This window comes from Perognathus longimembris, chromosome 5 (assembly GCF_023159225.1).
Source record: "Perognathus longimembris pacificus isolate PPM17 chromosome 5, ASM2315922v1, whole genome shotgun sequence".
NCBI classification, from domain to species: domain Eukaryota; kingdom Metazoa; phylum Chordata; class Mammalia; order Rodentia; family Heteromyidae; genus Perognathus; species Perognathus longimembris.
Window position 1 is genome coordinate 59,649,173 of NC_063165.1, and position 19,663 is coordinate 59,668,835.

General features: G+C 40.3%; 1 long non-coding RNA gene across 2 annotated transcripts; it reads right to left on the bottom strand.

Moving 5' to 3' along the window:
* Nucleotides 1-865: 865 nt before the first annotated feature.
* On the bottom strand, nt 866-19,600 carry LOC125351892. Of its 2 annotated transcripts, none has more exons than XR_007211049.1 (4): nt 19,504-19,600; nt 16,341-16,527; nt 16,152-16,258; nt 866-1,528 (listed from the first exon to the last, which is right to left on the bottom strand). It is a non-coding gene; the product is annotated as an uncharacterized LOC125351892 (long non-coding RNA). The 2 variants fall into 2 exon arrangements; XR_007211050.1 differs by lacking the exon at nt 866-1,528 and adding an exon at nt 5,263-5,481.
* Nucleotides 19,601-19,663: the final 63 nt, after the last annotated feature.

Here is a 19,663-nt window from a genome sequence, read left to right on the forward strand (position 1 = left end):
CTCACCGGGGAAAACGGATCCATAGCTAGTTTCTGCAGACGTCTATTACTTATTACTGAAGGTAAATCTGCAAGAACCTCAAATAAAAAGCTCAAGGTCATCATGGCAGGAAGAATGAGGGAACATAAGGGAACTTAATATACATGATTTTCAAAACTTTTCTACAAATTCAAGATTATTTTAAACAAAAAGTTAAAAAATGGTTTTCTTGCTAGGCACTGGTAGCTTACACTTGTAATCCAAGCTACTCAGGAGGCTAAGATCTGACGATATCAGTTTAAAACTAGCCTAGGGCAAGAAAGTCTGTGAGACTCTTTCTCTCTCTCTCTCTCTCTCTCTCTCTCTCTCTCTCTCTCTCTCTCTCTCTCTCTCTCTCTCTCTCTCTCTCTCTCTCTCTCTCTGTCAGTCATAGGTCTTGAACTCTGGGCATGGACACTCTCCCTGAGCAATTTCATTCAATGCTACTGCTCTACCACTTTGAGCCATAGCTCCACTTCCAGTTTTCTGGTGGCTTATTGGAGATAAGACTCGTCTTATGGCCTTTCCTGCTCAGATTGGCTTCAAACCATGATCCTCAGATCTCAGTCTCTGGAGTAGCTAGGATTAGAGGTACAGGCCACCAGTGCCCTGCTGTGTGACTCTTTTCTCCAATTAACTAGCAGGAAGCTGGAAGTGGAGGAGTGGCCCAAGTGGTAGAGTATATTGAGTAAACCAGCTAAGGAACAGCCCCTGGGCCCTGAGTTCAAGTCCTTGTACCAGCATATTTGTTGCTTTTTTAAATTATATTTTTATTATCTTTAAGTGGTTGCATAAAGAAGTTACTAGTCAACAAATGAGTTTATGAATACAATGAGTACAATCTGTCTTGATCAATATCACACCTTTTGTCATTTTCCACCATAACCTCTTAACACAACCCCTCCTCTCAATTTTCTTAATTTTATAGTATATGAATTGAATATTATGACTTCATTCTTTTGTCTGCATCTCTTCATTCATCTAGGCTCTCCCTTTGACCTCATTTGCCCCTGTCCACATGCCTCTCAAGAACTTGTTTCCTGGGGTTCATTTTGTTCAACTGTGAATTTGTTTTTTAAGGAATTACACCATTTAAATTCTTCCCTGTAAATCCCAAACTTCAGTTAATATGTGGGTGCTCACTTGCATACAATCCTATATGTCTTTATTTGTACATTTATAAATTAGTTCTAGCTTACACATATGAGAACAAAAATGCATTCTTTGGCTCTCTGGGACTGATTTACTTCACTTAACTCAATTTTTTCTAGGTCTATCCAAGAAATTATTTACAGATACACTGTAGGCAGAGCTCTGGGTTAAGAATTCATCAACATTCACTTCCCATGTGATCTTGGACAAGCTCTTCCTCCTTTCTGACTCTCAGCTTCTCCATTTGTTAACGCAAAAGTATAAGCAAGACATTCTCTCCCAGTCCTTCACACAAGATCCATCCTCTGTGTTCCAATCTATGATCCTTTTCCCAAGCCCAGTTCTTCAGGTTCGCCATCTAGAAATACAAACAAATAATAGATACTTTGCAAAATCCACCCCCAACCCCCACTTTTTCTGATTTATCTTGGGGCTTGAACTCAGGACCTGGGCTCTGTCCCTGAGCTATTTTGCTCAAGGCTAACACTCTACCACTTGAGCCACTTCTGGCCTTTTCAGAATCTCACAGGCTTTCCTGCTGGAGATAGCTTTGAAATGAGATCCTCAGATCTCATCCTCCTGAGTAGTAGCTAGGATTATAGGCATGAGCCATCTGTGCCTGGCTACAGAATTCTTAAAGTAAAATGAAAGAGAAGAGTAGATGGCAAGTGCCGGGTCCAAATTGATGCTGCTTTTGCCTGTTCCTCTCCCACGGAGTAGAATCAGCCACCTCTCCCCTACCCTATGTGTCCAGACACGCACACAGCATTTATTGAAAACTTCAAAGTCCGCATGGGGCTTGGCAAGAAGCTAAGTGGAATGCTCAGGCTCTCTGCTTATTTTATAATATTTTCTTAAAATAGAATTCTTCAAGCTTGTTTGTGTGTATGAGTGCCTTGAGGGGCTGGTAAAAACACATAGTGCAACCAAGTGCTAGTGGCTCACGCCTGTAATGCTGCTACTTAGGAGGCTGTGGTCTGAGGATTACAGTTTGAAACCAGCCCAAACAAACAAGGCTCTGGAGATTCTTATCTCCAATTAACCAACAATAAAGCTGGAAGTGGAGATGCGGCTTCAATAGTAGAGCACCAGTTTTGCGTAAAAAACACACACAAAAAAAACCAACAAGCAAGAACGAAAGGCCCTGAGTTAGAGACCCTGAGTTCAAGCCCCAGTACTCTGTGTATGTGTGTGTGTGTGTGTGTGTGTGTGTGTGTGTGTGTGTGTGTGTGTGTGTGTATGACAGATTGCTGGACCCAACCCCTAAAGTTGTCCTTCCAGGATATGGTATGAGAATCAGTGGATTTGCATCTCCACCTGCTGCTGAAATGCTTGAGCCAATGACTAGACAACTACTTCCTTGGGTTCTAGAGTGAGTGCAGACTTCAGGGAAATGAGGCCCTAGGGACTGAGGCAAAACCTCTGAGCAAAAGAGCAAGAGAACCAAAAGCCCAGGAGGGAGCAGAAGTCCTACAGAAATGGGGCAGAGAGAAGAGTTGCTCCAGCTTTTTTTCGTTTCATTCTCCCTTCTGACACATACTCCCATTCTGTCTCCCAGGGAAGAAAGGTGAGGGGGCAAGGAGAGGGGGATGTGGCTGAAATCTCTGCTACAAGGGCAGAGAAAGAAGGAGGGAGAGTAAAGCAAAGGCCCCCAAACATTTAGGAAATCTAAGCTGGGAAGGAAGTGGCAAATGGACTTTCCACACTGAGAGTAGGGAGAAATGCTGCTGGATGGTTTGGGGAACTGTGCAAGTTAGAGGTTGCCCAGGATGGTGTCTGTCAACACCATGAGCTGTAGCAGAAAGTGAAGAAAGTGTTGTGGATGGTGGAGGAGAACAACTATCAGTAACATTTAAGGGAACGCCCCGCCCTGTGCTACATGTTACATATCCTCCCTTCATGAAACGGGTGTTACTCCCATTTACACACAGGGACTGTCTATAACAGAATGACCCAGGCTGGCTAAGTCCTGGCATCAGACCCTTGCTGTCTGCATTGAGTTATTCATAACCTCCTGGGTTCTGTTATTTCTTGCAAGTTATCTGATTGACAACAAATGGACTTTTCTGAGTGTCAATCTTTCTCTGAATAAAAGAAGTTATGGCCAGGCACTAGTAGCTCACACCTGTAATCCTAACTATTCAGGATGCTGAGATAAGAGAATCCTGGTTTGAAAAATCTGTAAAATAAGAAGGAGGAGGAGGAGGAGGAGGAGGAGGAGGAGGAGGAGGAGGAGGAGGAGGAGGAGGAGTTGTTGTTACTGTTTTTATGGCAAATATCCCCCCAAAAGATTTTAAGACTCAGATAAAATAGCAAGGAAAATCTGCTTGCTGAAATGCAGGAGGCTGTGTGAATCTCAAAGGCCAGCCCTAGTGCTAACTAGGATTACCAATGATAAACAAGCCTGGGACTCTCACAATGGTCTCTACTTCATGATTTAACATTTGCTCTGGGCATCATTGAGTTAACAGTTCACCCTGTTTTAAATAAAACCATCACACACAAGTGTAACTAATGTTTTATTATTACTAATTCCAGAACCATTACACCATGGAGCCTAAGTTTCAAAAGAATTCAATTGAAGACCAAAACATGCTCAGTAGCAAATGCCTGGTTTTGTAAATAATTTCTATTCCAAAGTCTAACTGGGTAGAAGTTATTTTGGTATATTCTCTCTTTTTTTTTTTCAGTACAGTGATACACAATGTTTTCATTGTGTCTCTTTGTAGAATTCTGAAACGTCCAGAAAAAAGTCACAGTAACAATCCCTCACATTTGTAGTATGGTACAGTTTAAGCTAGAAGTTGGCTAGGGTTCTGTCATTGTGGACAAGTTAGAAGAATGTGTAGGTCCCAGGCAGGACTAGAGCATGTGCATTCATTCAAATAGCTTTGGGCTCAGGCTCAGGGCTCTTTGCCTTACACCATGCATCTCTCATAGGATAGCTGAGAAAAGCACATTCTATCAATCTTGCTTTTTCCCTTGTAAGGTGCCTCTCTTGTCATAAGGGAATACTTTAGTAATGAGCCAGGACATGGTCCTGGAGAATCAACACCATGTCAGAGCTGTAAAAATCCTTGGAAATCACTTTATGATATGCACAAAGTATAGAAATTCTGATAAATCTAGAGATAACATAGCTGGAAGGGGATGAGACCCCTGACTTGATCACTGTGGGTCTGAGAAGAAGCTTTTTGCAGTTAGCTCCATAACTACCAACAGAAGATGGAGGATGTTAGTGGAGTTGTGGCTCAACTGGTAGAGTGCCAGCCTTAGGCTAAAAAACAACAACAACAACAACAACAACAACAACAAGAGCATGAGGCCCCGAGTACAAACCAGAAAGAAGAAAGAAAGAAAGAAAGAAAGAAAGAAAGAAAGAAAAGAAAGAAAGAAAGAAAGAAAGAAAGAAAGAAAGAAGGAAGGAAGGAAGGAAGGAAGGAAGGAAGGAAGGAAGGAAGGAAGGAAGGAAGGAGAAAGAGAGACAGAGAGAGAAAGAAAGAGAGAAAGGAAAAAGAAAGAAAGAGAAAAGAGAATTGCCAGGTGCAGATGGCTTTTGGCTCTAGTCCTAGCTACTCAAGAGACAGATCTGAGGATCATGTTTTGAAACCAGCCCACCAGGACAAAAAAGTTCATGAGACCCTTTGCTCCAATTAACCAGCAAAAAGTTGAAAGTGGAGCTATGGCTCAAGTGGTAGACTGCCAGACTTGAGCAAAAAAGCCAAGGATGAGCATGAGGCCCTGAGTTCACACTACAGTACTAACATCAAAAGGAAAACAAAAAAACAGAAGGTGTAGAACCAAAAGACTCTCAAGATACAGCTGTTGGTAGATTTCTGGACATAAAAACGTAACTATACAGCTTTTCGGGAGAATGTCTCATAACTAAATTATAATCCATGTCTTTGGGTTATTAGTTAATTTGTAGAACTATCAATGGTTGGAGCTGAATGAGATCTTAATCTATTCATATTCAAATAGAAGTTCAAAGAACAAAGTCCCGTGTACTTCATCATGACAAAGACAGTAATTAGTAATACTGTTTAAGTACAAGATCATGCACTAGATATAGTACCAGGAGATTGTTCCTGTTCTGTTTCCAACAATGCTCACAATGAGAGTCAGAGGTTCAGGGAGTAAAGGCTCCCCGAGGTCAATCATCTAAGAACTGTTCGAGTTCAGATTCATAACCAGCTCTGTTGGTCTTCAAGTTCATGTCTCCAGCACAATTCTGTCCACAATCACTTTTTATCTGTACTTAAGGGTTGACTGCCAGTGGGTGTAGTCAGAGATGCATTGAAAGACAAGAGCCTAGAAAAAGGAAAGCCAGTTCAGACATGCTCACAAACGTCCACTTGATAGCAAGAGCTTCAGTAGGGATGACAGAGTCATAGTAGCATTCATCTCACCTGCCTATTAAGACCTGGCATGGATGCTAAGATGAGTATAAAAGACACTGGCCACAGGAAAGTCCTTATGGTCCATGGTATATGTGTTCATGTTTATTCATGAGATACTGACTCTGAGAAGGATGGTTGGTAGTGTTCCAAATCTTTCTGAGCAGTCTTGGAGTGCATTTCTATTAAAACTGTAACATTCTGTTGCAACTAGGCACAGTGGAGTATATCAATAAAAGTGGCTACAATTTTTTAAATTCTTCAAACCAGGGCAAAGTGTATGGCTCACATGGTAGAATGCCTACCTAGCAAGCACAGAGCTCTTGAGTTCAATCCCTAGTGCTGCTAAGTAAATAAATCCCCCCCCCCATCAACAGGAATACAAATAATATAAACCCATCAGATTATAGATCTTTACCTGCGACCAGTAGTCTCTGAAATATGTAAGTCAATATTATAATAACCATTCAGATACCCTTTAGGTGACTCAACACATTCATGGACTGTGAAGCAATCCCGACTATGTGAAATATTGTAAGTCACCTTGGAGAATTTGCTAAGGAGGTACTTATAGATGCATTGCTCAAGGAGCTGACAGCTTAGTCAAAAGCCTAAGATGCACCTGTAACACCAGGTGACTTTTGATAGGGGACCTAACAGTTCTGAGAGTTTAAAGAAAGCACTTCTGGCTGAAAAGGTGTGAAGGAGGAAGCCTTTTTTCCTAAAGGTGATGGCAAACAACATCAACTTAGAGAATTTTCAAGAATGTTCACTTTGTGCCTTCACAAAGCATCAGGAAAATCTGAAGGGCAAGTTGGGAGAGCACTACAGAGAATGGGACTAAGATCCACGAAGGTGAATTTGTTTGTAAAAGTTCACTGCACCAGAAACAGCACCGATGACTGGAAATGCAATGCTAAAGCCTACATCTCTGTTCCTCGTTCTATCAGGAGTGTGACCATGCCCCTGAAAATATTTGGAAAGTGTACCCCCTGCCCTCAATTTTGTGGAGCCATTCCTCAGAGCCTGGGAATGACTTTGGGCTGGTCTTGACCAATTAGCTATATGGAAGAGCTTTGATGATCTCTCTGGGGAGCTATATGGATTCATAGGGCCCCAGGAGTTTCCTGTTAGGCCATTGTCCCGGAATGACTATTAAATTACTTAAGTTTTTCTCAGAAATACAAGCATGAGGCATTTCCTGGAGTCTCCATTGATGTGTCCCTTGACTATTTATCATAATAAGCAATTGGGGTAGTGTGGTTAATATCACAGACTCTATCATTGCAAGAATGTCGTCTGTTGCTAGATGCATGACTTTGGATAAGAACCTCTAAACCTTGGTCACCAAAGTCTGCACAATGGAAATAACAGTGCTAACTCACAGGGCTTTGGGCTTATACTACATAATTGACATATGTGACCTCTTCTTTTAATTATGCTTTTCCTAACCCCTAAAGTATATAGAGTCATCTACTTCTGGGGGAATATTTTAAAGAATAACATGAACAGAATAAAATCTTTTCCAGATATACAAAACGTTGAAAGAAAATTTATCACCAGCTGACCCACATTAAAAGAAACATTCACAGAAATGTTTCAGACACTTTTTTGAATAACACCAAATGGAAATCTAGAACACACAGGAAAGAAGAACACTAGAAATGGTAACAAGGATAAATGCATGAGACATTCTTCCTTACTATCTAAATCTTTCTAAATAAGTTTAAAACTTACTAAATATGTTTTCCTGCTTAAATAAAATAAAAACAACACATTATGCATGTTATTCATTTAAATTTTATACACTAAATAGCAATTAACAATATGGAACAGGAATATATTCTTGCAGTTCTTATAGTTCACTTGAACTAGGATGCTATCAGTTGAAGTTACACAATGCTAAGTTAAACCATAAAACAAACAAGAAAATAACAAAACAAAGCTAAATAGCTAATAAAGGGAGGTGGAAGAGAGTGCTCTTCGTATTTATTGTGTGTGAGGCCTGGAGTTTAATCCCAGTACTGCAAGAAGAAAAAATTAAAAAGCAATTATCTAATAAGCTAACAGAAGACATAAAAACAAATACACAAATTCTAATCTAAATGAATCTAAAAAAATGTAAGAACAAAGTAGGCCAAAAGAAAATAGGAGTGGGTAATTGGGGAGGAGGGAAGGTAAGAGAAAAATTAAGGAAGAGGTAACAAGTTTGACAGGAAATGTACTCACTACCTTACGTATGTAACTGTAACCCCTCTGTACATCATCTTGACAATAAAAATTTTAAAAATTTAAAAACACAAAACTAAATTTGACAAGTGCCAAGACAATAAAAGAGAATAGGACAAAATAGAATACTAGAAACTCTGTAAAATCGTGAAATGCAATCATATCAATAACCACATAAAATGTTAGCTATCTGGGTAGCATGCTGGTCTCTGATTGTATCCCTGCAGCAAGAAGAATCTGATAAACACACATGGACAAAAAATATCCTTGTGGGGACTTTGAGATCCAGGGCTCCACAAGAAGAGACGACCCCTTGTATTCTAGAAACAAAGGCTCATCTTTGTTCCAGACAAAATGCTAAATTAGCTCCATAGCTTAGCTCTGCAACCTCCCCTCTGTAGTCTGAGAGTGGCCCTGCCTTCCCAGGGGCCCTGCCCAGTGACCCAAGGAAACCTTTCCCGGGGACCCAGAAAAACCACAGCTGTTTCTTACCTGTTACATACAGGTACCAAAAGGATCCAAATAGAAAAGGCTGAAATAGTCCCTCCATGCCAAACTTATTGTCCTGCCTCCCCAGGAACAAAAAAAGATCCATGCCCACTCAGGCCCCTGGTATCAGGCTCAGCACCTGCAGACACCCCTGCACACTCAGCAGAGGGCATGTAACCCAATTCCGTGGAGATCCTCGAGACCACCCTATCTGGAAAGCCTCTAAGTCTTAATTGCATGGGTAGGGAACTGACCTTGACAGAGGTATTCCCAAATGGGGATAAGCATAGTGGTACACACCTATAATACCACTACTGGAGAGGCTGAGTAAGCAGGATCATGAGCTCTGGCCCACCTAGACAACATGCAATGATCCAGGACAACATGGAATATGTAGAGACATCCTGTCTCAAAACTACAATGAGTTATCATCTCACACTTCTTCAGACAACCATTATTAAAAAGACAAGTGATAACTAGTATGTTGACAGGGTGAAGAAAACAAGGGCCTTGTGTATACTGCTCCTGGGCAAGCAAATTGGTAGAGCCATTGTGGAAAATAGAATGAAGGTTCAAAGTACCATAGAGTCCAGGCAATTGTACTTTTTATGTTATTATTCAAATTATGAAATTAGTTTATCAAAGCAATATCTACACTGTCATGTTTATTGAAGAATATTCACAATAGCCAGATACAGAAACAACCTAAGAGTCCACTGGCAGATAAAGATGTAGTGTGGGGGGGGTGGAGAGAGAGAGAGAGAAAGATAGAGAGAGAGAGAGAGAGAGAGAGAGAGAGAGAGAGGATGTAAAAAGTGAAAGATTGACCACCAGTGGCTCACAGTGGTAATCCTAGCTATTCAGAAGCCTGAGATCTGAGTATTGAGGTTCAAAGCCAGCCTGGGCAGGAAAGTCCAAGAGACTCTTATCTCCAATTAACCACCAAAAAGCTGGAAATGGAGCTGTGGCTCAAGTGGTAAAGTGTTAGCCTTGAGCAGAAAATACTAATGGACAAAGCCCAGGCCCAGAGTTCAAGCCCCAGGATGGCAGGGCATAATGATACATGTGTATAGATCCCATCTCAACTAACAAACTAGGTGTGGTGGTTCATACCATGATCTTAGCTAAGAAGGAGGCATAGGTAAAAGGATTAATGTTGGAGGCTGGATCTGGGCAAAAACTACAAGACTTTATGAAAAAAATAACTAATGCCAAGAGCTGAGATGTGGCTCAAGTGGTAGAGATCCTGTCTAGTAAGTGTAAGGTCCTTAGTTCAAACCTAGTACCACCAAAATAAATAAATAGAAGAAATCCTGCCATTTGTGGTAACATAAGTGAGCCCTATGTTCAGAGGACTAAATCAGGCACCGAAAGACAGCTCTGAATGAACTCACCTGTGTGTACATTCTAACATGTTCAACTCACAGAAGCAGAAGCAATTTAACTAGTAGGAGATGGAGTAGGGAGGGAGATACAGGGATATAAATGTTTAACTCTCCAAGAGGAAAAATTCAAGAGTTCCATTGTACAATTGGGAATCTATAGTTAACTATAACCTACAAAATATTCTCAAAATATTTGAGAAAGCTGGATACTGGTGGCCCACACCTAGCCACTCAGGATGCTGAGATCTGAGGATTTGGGACTCAAAGAAAGCCCAGGCAGGAAAGGGTGTAAGATTCTTAACTTTCAATTAATCATTAAAATGCTGGAAGTAAAGCTATGGCTTAAGTGGTAGAGTGCCAACCTTGAGCAAAAAAGCTAAGAGACAGTGCCCAAGCCCTGAGTCTAAGCCCCAAAATTGGCACCACAACAACATCATACGTATATATGTCACATATATATGTTATATATATGCTTTCATTATATATGTATATTTTCCACTGTGTGTGTGTGTGTGTGTGTGTGTGTGTGTGTGTGTGTGTGTAATATGCCTAAGAAATAGCTACTTCCTTAAGGTGCTTTTCTGTGACAAAGTATTTTTATTTTTAAAGCAGCTTTTTTAAAAAGCCTTGTCATCCAGGCATGTGGTATTGTGACAACTGAAAGTGTTTAAATCTGCCCTGTGGTTTGGCAAGCAAACACTGAGGGCCACTAGGCCCACGTGCACCACATGGCCTGGCCCTTGGCCAGAATCCATTCCAGATTGTCTAGCCTGGAGCTCCCTCCAGTTCTTCCCATATGACTTTTGCTTCCTGACATCCTTCCCAGAGTGGAGGATGGGGATGGCTGGGAGGCCCAGGACAGGAGAAGTGATTTGCTCCCTAATGGGTGCTGAGGGGGCTCATCTCCTCCCCATCTCCCATTCTGCTATCAGTAAGGTTTTTTAAAAGATATATTTATTTATTTTTACTAAGTAGTTGTGGGAAATTTCAATTCCAGAAGTTGATATGAGTACATTGTCACCCTTTTCATCACTCTTTCTCATCTCTTCACCATCTCAACCTTACCCTCCCTAAGTTACATAGATCACTTTTTACATAGTATACACTGAATATAGTGATTGCATTTGCAATCTCTTCCTTTCCCCATTCATGTGCCTCCTGTCTCTTTGTCCTCCTCCACAGAACATGTTCAGCTTCCCTGGTATTCATTTGGTTAAACCTTTTGTTAGTTGTTCAAAGAGTTACACCACTGGACTTCTCCCCTAAGGAAACTATCTTTAGTTAATTTGCACATATAGGCATAAAACCTAGTATATGTTATCGTACATGTTTGTATATTAGATCTAACTTCCGCATGAGAGAAAACATGCACTATTTTTCTCTCTGAGTTTGATTTATCTCACTTAGCATGATTTTAGGTCTATCCATTTCCCTGTAAATGACATAATATTATCGATTCTAGTAGATGAGTAAAATTCCTTTGTGTATATATATCACATTTTCTCAGCTCATTCATCCCTTGGAGGGTATCTGGGCTGTTTCCATAACTTGGCTATGGTGAATAGTACAGCAGTAAAAACGTGCAAGTCCTTTTACTGTCTCCTGACTTCTGGGTAGATGCTCAGGAGTGATATCCATGCATGGGAAGACAGTTCTATGTTTAGTTTTTGAGGAATCGCCAAACCACCTTCCAGAGCCATTGCACTAGTTTACATTCCCACCAACAGTGTAATAGGATTCCTTTTTCCACACATCCCCACCAGCATCTGTTATGATACAAATTCCCAATGCTGGCCAAACTTGCTGAGGTGAGATGGAATCTCAATATTGTTTTGATTTGCATTTCCTTTATAGCCATGGATGTTAAGCATTTTCTCTTCTGAGCAGTCTCTGTTTAGTTCCTTTGCCCATTTTTTAATTGAGTTATTGATTGGGGGGATGGGTCATTGAGACTCGAGCTCCTTTTGTATTCTGGATATGAGGCCCTTGTTGAACAGTAGCAAAGATCTTTTCCTGTTCTGCAGGCTGCCGTTTTAGCTTAGTAATGATTTCCTTAGCTGTGCAGACACGTATTAGTTGATGCAGTTCCACTCATCAGTTCTCTCTTTAATACACTGAGCACTTGGAACTGTACTCAGAATGTTCCTACCTGTGCCAATAAGTTCTAATGTTTCTCCTACCTCAATTTTGAAAAGTATTATCTAGTCATGTCATTCCCATTAAAAAATTTTTTTGCTTTTTCTGTGTTGCCTAATAGTCCTCTATTCTAGTCTATTTTCTTAAGATTCTAGGTCAGTTGGCATGGAGGTTGTTGCAGAAATTTGTTTCTATTTTTAATTTTTAATACTAATATTTGAACTCAGGGCCTCCTGCTTGCTAGGTAGGAATTCTATCACTTGAGCCATGCCTCTTATCTTTCTATTTTTAGTTATATTTTGAATAACCTTATATTCTTGCCCAGCTGGCCTTGATGGAAATCTGTTCTATGCTTCCTGGGTAGGTAGAATTAGTCATGTGTTCCTGCATCTAGGATATTGGTTCAAATTTGGTCTTTCTAGTGTTTTGTCCAAGCAAGTTTTGAACTGTGATCCACTGAATCTCTGCTTCCCAAGAAACTAGGATTGTAGGTATGCACCACTATACCCAGCCAGAAATATTTATTTGTAAAGTTCCCCACAGGGTTCTGATGCTCAGCCTACCTGAGAATCATTGTCCTACCTGCTAAGGTTTTAGGCGCAGCCCAGCACTGAAAGATCTCTACTCTCTGGTCCCTTCTTTCCACCACACACACCACTTCCTGATCACAGGTTAGAATTCTGAGTCCCATCGTTGATCTCACTCTGTTCTTCATTTCATGCTCTTTATAGCCAATTTTAGGCTTTTCTACTGACAGAATAGATTTTGCCTCTCCCTTCTTGGCTCCTGCACATGTTGTTGCTATTCTGGACCATCCATTCTTTTTACCCAGGGCTGCTCCAGCCTTCATAATCTCCTTCATATATAGATGTGTGTATGTATATGTATGTGTATTATATATGTACATATCTACACATATATATGCATATATACATATATGTGTATATATATGAAATGATGTTTTAGTGCTATGCCATTAGCACATATAAGCAATATAAGATCAGTTTATTAATAATTTATTCAAATTTTAAAATAAATTAAACATTTTCATGGGCCCAAATTCTGTCCATTATGCCTAATGGCCAAGTGGGCCTGGACTCTAGCTTCTACCACAATCTCCTAACTCCTCCTCTTGCTTCCCACACTCAAAACCATCCTCCATCACACCCAGTGGGATCTTTTTTTCTCATTTATTGTATTTGCTTATTTATTTATTTATTTATGTTGGTACTAGAGTTTGAATTCAAGGTTTTGTGCTTGCTTAGCTGGTACTCGATCACTTTAGCCACATCTCCATTCAGTGTTTTGCTAGTTATTTTGGAGATAGAATCTCACAAACGTTTCTCTCTGGGATAACCTTGAACTGTGAATCTCCAGGTCTCAGCCTCCTGAGTAGCTAGAATTTAGAGGTGCAAGCCACCAGCACCCAGCACCATAGAGGCCTTTTGTAAATGTACATCGCACCAAAACTTGATGAAAAGGCATCAGTGAAAGCCTGTTGTACTGAAAATGCAACCAAGTCTCTGACTGGGACCTACAAAGCTTAGCCCTAAAGTCTTTGTAGTCTTACAGCTAAGGATAAAATCACATCAGGTGGGTGTGATGACACCTGCTTATAATCCCAGTACATGGAAAGGCTGAGGCAGGAAGATCTCAAGTTCAAGGTCAGAATAGGCTATCTATTAAGACGTTGTTTCAAAAAGTCAATAAGTAAATAAATTATTGATAGAGAAAACTACTAACTCATAGTAAATAATTGTAAATAAGTAAGCCTGTCTACACTTGAAAAAATATAAATAAAATCCCCTCTACACATTTTGGTTATGTATGTTTGATATAACTCTTTCCATATTTTTTACCACACACACGTATATATAACACATACATATCATAGATGTGAACAAAATATCTATTGTTCAATGAGTCTATTGATTTACTAAATAAAAGGTACCTTATTATATGCATCATTATTCAACCTGCCCTTTTTGATTCAACAAAAAGACTTGGAGCTAAATCCACATTGATCTTTGTAGATCTTCATCATGACTTCTAGCTATAGCTTACTATTTTATGTTATGGCTATGCCATGGTATTTTAGTTACTCTTTACCAAAGCCTACTTTCTCCTTAAAAGTAATGCTACAATAAAAATACATGTATGCATGAGAGTGTTTATAAGACAGATCTTAAGGTAAAATTACTGTCAAGGCAAATATGTTTTCATTTTATGAATACCCCCAGGGTACTTTGTATTCCCACATGCATTGTATGAGTGTATATCCATTGCTCCACATACTTCCAACATTATTCATCTTCCTCTTGGAGTACTTCCTCCAGCAATTACTTATGAAAGGAGCTTAAAAAGGTTAAATTTTATAGTCCGAATATATCCTTACTCCAACTTCATTCCTGCCTAGTCTGTCATTCATCCATTTCTAGAAAATGTACTTTTGGGGGGCTGGAAATATGACCTGGTGGTAAGAGTGCTTGCCTCATATACATGAAGCCCTAAGTTCGATTCCTCAGCACCACACATATAGAAAAGGCCAGAAGTGGCGCTGTGGCTCAAGTTGGCAGAGTGCTAGCCTTGAGCAAAAAGAAGCCAGGGACAGTGTTCAGGACCTGTGTTCAAGCCCCAGGACTGGAAAAAAAAAAAAAAAAAAAAAAAGAAAACCAATTGTACTTTTGGGGTGAACAAATGCAACAGTGGTAGTCACTAGACACTATGTTGAAAATGAAGTACACAACTTATGGGTGGGAATGGGAGGGGAAAACTGGGAAAGAGGGAGAGAGTGGGAAAGGGTGGCATTGTTAAAAAAGAAACGTACTCTTTATCTAAAGTACGTAACTGTAACCCCTCTGTATATCACCTTTATAATAACAATAAGAAAAAATTTTTAAAGAAAATGTGCCTTATTTTTTTCCTCTATTAACTTGTAAGGTTTTTTTGTGCACAACATGTTGAAATGTTAGCACAAAAGTCTGGGAGTAACATCTCCACTGTGTCCCACTTGGGGCTTAGTAGATCCTTTCGATGTGAGAATTTGGGGTTGTTTTAATTTTTGGAAAATCAAAACCAAAACTTCATCAATGAGGTACTGAGAGCCCCAGGTCACCCAGGGAGACAGGTGGAACTGAAAAGAGAGGCAAACGTTGTTTCCAGGCACCTGCATGGGTTCTTATGATAGGTGTGAAGGAGGGGACCATGACAGAAAGGAGGAGGATACAGAATAGCCCAAGTGAGGAAAGGGTGAGGGAGCTTGGGAAGAGAGAGTGGTGGTTAAGACACAGCAGTGGGGTGTTAGGGAAGTGTGGACCCCAGCTTTGCCCTGATCAGAGTTCTGTCTCCCACAGGGTGACCCAGTCTAAATGCTTGCTTCCTGCGGCCTCCTCCTTCCTACTCTGGGGATGGCCTACTTGACCAAGTGGCTTAGCATCTGGGAACTTCTGGGAGGTGATCATATGAGTGGGCAGTACTATAATTGGTATGATTGGTATAAAATGGACATCAATGTGCAATGGTAAGGAAGGTATGAAAGAATATTATTTGTTCAGGATGCTGTAACAAAATACCACAGACTTGGAGTTTGGTAAGTGAGTGTTTAAACCACAGAAATCTGTACTCAAGCAGTTCTAGGTAGTGGCAGTCCAAGATCGAGGTTCTGCAAGTTTGTTTCTTTAGATTCTAGGCAGGATCTGCAGATGCCTGTTCTCTCCCTGTGTCTCCGCATGATCTCCCATTTGTGTCAGTGTCTTCATTCGCTTTCATAAAGATGCTCATTATATTAAACTGGAGCCCATGTCAAACACCACATTTTAACTGAGTCACCTCTTTAAAAGCCAAATATATGGCAAGAGAATAGATGGAACTAGAGTTTGTCACATGAAGAGAAATAAGCCAAATGGAGTAGGACAAATATCTACCCCATATTGTCTCTCAGATGTAGAATCTAGTCTTGAAAAATGAATGACAGGAATGCAAAACAGGGATAGCATGAGGGATGGTATGAGGAGGAGGGAAGGAGTAAAGGGGGGAAGGCTGAATATGGTTAGTACTTTATATACATGTATGAAAGTAAAATAATGAAGCCTGTTAAAATTATATGTCCAAGGGGATAGGGAGTGAAAAAGAATATTAAAGGGAGGGAATTTGATCAAAAGATGTGGTATGCATGTAGGGAAATATAATGAAACCTCTTTGTACAACTAATATATTCTAATAAAAATATAAAAAGAATTTAAAAGGCCAACATATATATGCAGAGATACTAGGAGTTCAAAGCAGTATTTGATTGGAGGAGAGCACAAAAAAAAAATTCAACATGTATCGTTGCCAAATAGCTTACTTTTTGAACAGAAGTGGTTTTTCTCCTTTACAGGAAAATAAATCTTGTCATCACATGATGCCATTGTTCATGAATATTCAAAGTACACTGGAAGGAACAGAAGTCTGCTGGATGAAAGCAAAGAGCAGGGCTTTAGTTGACATTATCAAGCCAGGGAAATTTTAAAATCACAGGTTCTGGCACCCTTACCTGGATTCTCTGAGTTGAATTTCCTGGGAGGAAGCTCATGGAATGACTTTTTTTTTTTCAAGTTCTTACATTACTCTGATAATCTGGTAAACGGAGAAGCTTTAGCTTTGAAGATACTATTTATTGGTGACTGGAGCTCTTTATCTGTGTCTTAAATATTCATTGGAATCCTGGAGTTGAGGCCTTGCTAAAAATAAAAAAAGTAAAATACCACTGACGGAATTCTTTGCATTTTCTGACACATTCATAGAGTTCCAGACACTCTCACTCAGGAGTTATAAACTAAATGCTCTGGGAGAACATGTAAACCAAAGTGTTCCAGTGACAGGAAAGCTGTAGCATTTCCCCACTTGGTAGCTAGAGTTACTATGGCTTTTGTGACTACTATCTGGGGACAAGGAGCCCACCGGGGTCTTTCCACACTTTGATGATTCTAAGCAACCTATTACTTCCTCCTATGCATTTCCGACCATTTTTGCTGAACTTGTGAAAAACTAATTGAATCCTTTTCTTTTGTATATTACTTTTCTGAATATCTATGACTGAATTATGAGTAAGGATGACACTAATGACCACGGAAAAAGAAGCAAGTGCCGATTATAAGGGACCTTTCTTACCTCCTTGAGCTGTTATCTGGCAAAGCAATCCACCTGCCTGTCTGCTTTGTATTCCCTCCTTCCTCACCCCCCTCTTCTCAACTACCTTAACATGCTTAGGGAACTCAAAGGAGCCCAGTCCTCAGATTTTACAAAACAATAAACTGATGCCTGCCCCCAGAAAACCTGGTTTGATTGGGGAGTGGGGGTGGGTCTCATACACTCTGGTGCCTAGTTGACCCCCCCTTCCAGATCAGCACCCCCTCCATCCCTCCCATCCCCTGGGCTGTATTAACAAAACACAGAATAATATCACCAATGTCTGCCTTTTTGAATCAACTCAAAGGGAAACTGTCCCTGAGTCCAGATTGTTCGAGAAGGGAGAGGGAGCTGCAACTGTCACTGTTTTCATGCATATTTGTCTGAGCTTTGGCTGAGGCCCAGGGAAGCGCACATCCCAGATCTGCTGTATATTGGCAGAACTTTGGCTTAAAACATATTTTACATGCCTCCCATTGAACATTGGCAGTCTTGAGAAAACATGGCTAGGAAACTATTCCAGGAGGACTAATTGCTCTGTGACACTTTACAAGATGAAGCTGATGGCTTTCTGTGTCCCTCAAGCTCTTCACCACCGATCCCAGAGCCACAACAAAGGACACATGCATGTCCTAATGTGAGACCTAAATCCAGGGAGAACTCAGTGGCTGTGGGAATCTCGGGACATCTCCACCGGGCAGAGCTGTGTGTGCACAGGACTGTGTGCATTTTGCCAAATTCTTTTTTCCTTTGGTTTCAAAACCCTGGTGTATTGCAAGAGAAATGTAGTCCATGTGTTTCTGATTCGTTTACCCTTAAATCATTAAAATGTTGTTTTGCCAGACTTATTTGATGTCTGAGGAGCCTAAGAATCTTCTTAATGGGATTTTTAAAGGCTTTTCCTCTGACCCTGTCCGAACACAAATCAACATTTTGCTGAAGTGATACCTCAGTTCAAATATTAAGTTCTCATCTCAGATACTGGCACCTGCATTGTTAACTGTGCCTTCCAACTCATAATACAAGCTGACCTTCATAATCTTAAGCCTCCAATCTGCAGATGACGAAACCAGATCAGAGATGTTAGGTATTGTGCCCGAAGCACACAGCCAACTTGTATAGAAAGGAATGGTTACAGCTAAGTTCTGACTTTGAGTCTCAAGCACTCTTCAAATGATTCAAATTGGATTTTTCAATGGGGTGTTGTAGTGTGGTGTGAAATTCCATCGGCATTAGGATATAATAGTAAGAGGCAATGTTATAAAATGCATAAGAGCTCAAAAACAAAACAAGAAAAGGTCATAGCTAATTTGCTTAACCTCTCTGGAAAGTTTTCTCATCTAGAAAATAAATGGAGATGATATTACTACCACTCAGACAAGCTAGAAAGATGTTGAAAAGAAATAATATATAAAGTGCTCAGAACAGTGGCTGCCCAGGTAACTTATGTACAAACAGTAGTAGTAGCAGGAAATATTGAATAAATAGCTGGATAATGTTTGTTTGCCTCAGTTTCTTCCCTTTTGAAAGGAAAATAGCAGTAAGTCCTTAGTGCACAAAAGTATAGTATTATTTAGCCACAGAGAATGAAATAATGTTATTGAAAGTGGAAAGCATGTTGAGTGAAATATACCAAGCTCAAAAAGTCAAATACTATATGGTTCATATGTGTGTGTCATAATGAAACCCACCAAATACTGTTTGAAAAATGGGAGAGAGGAGGAGCCTAAGGAAATATAATGGAGGGATATAAACTTGCTTAAAGTACATTGTATGTATCTGTAGTATTATCACAATGAATCCCCCTTATGCTATTAATATCTGCTAATTTAAAGAAATTTGGGAAAGCTATTTAGATGACATTTGTGCCTAGAAGAGTGTCAACCACTGCAAAAACAAAATGCTCAGTAAAACACATACAGGTTTCTCCCTTTTCTGTGTGGGCTACCCAAGGGAGTGGGGTTAGGGTTCATCTCAGGTCCAATGCTGATTCTCCAGAAACCACGGGCATTGACACAGACACAAAGTTCATGTCTTATGAGACCCCATGGCTCCTGGTCTTCTGGCTGCAATGCCCCTTTCTGAGCTGGCTTGGGTCTCTGTGTACTGTATGGATAAACAGAGTCACACATTATGCTTCTAAGTGGAAAGAAAATCTACTGGTCTTGAGGTTCTCTCACTGTGAAGGCCAGCAGTATTGTTCCCCGAAAACTATGTAGTTGTCTACAGATAGAATGAGGCTTTACAGTTTGCATCTTGTTCCCCCCCTCCAAGAATAGTTGCTAAAAATTTCCTTCTTAGTTGTTTCTGTTTAAAGGCTGTTCTTTTTCTGGAGGAGAGCAAAAATTATAACCCCATCAGGAAAATTAGACTTTGACACCCCTTCCTTTCCTCTCTCCCATTCTATCACACACACACACACACACACACACACACACACACACACACACAGAGAGAGAGAGAGAGAGAGAGAGAGAGAGAGAGAGAGAGAGAAAGAGAGAGAGAGAGAGAGAGAGAGATACAAATACCTATGCTATGGAGTCTCTCTGTCATTTTCTCTCAAGGACTGTATTCTCTCCCAGAGAGGGAACTGGTGAGCAGAGCAGATCTTCCAAGGAAGGAGACAGATTTTGTTCTGTCAGGTCCCTCTGAGCTTGTGGAAGAGCAGTCAGCGAGGAGAGAGGAAAA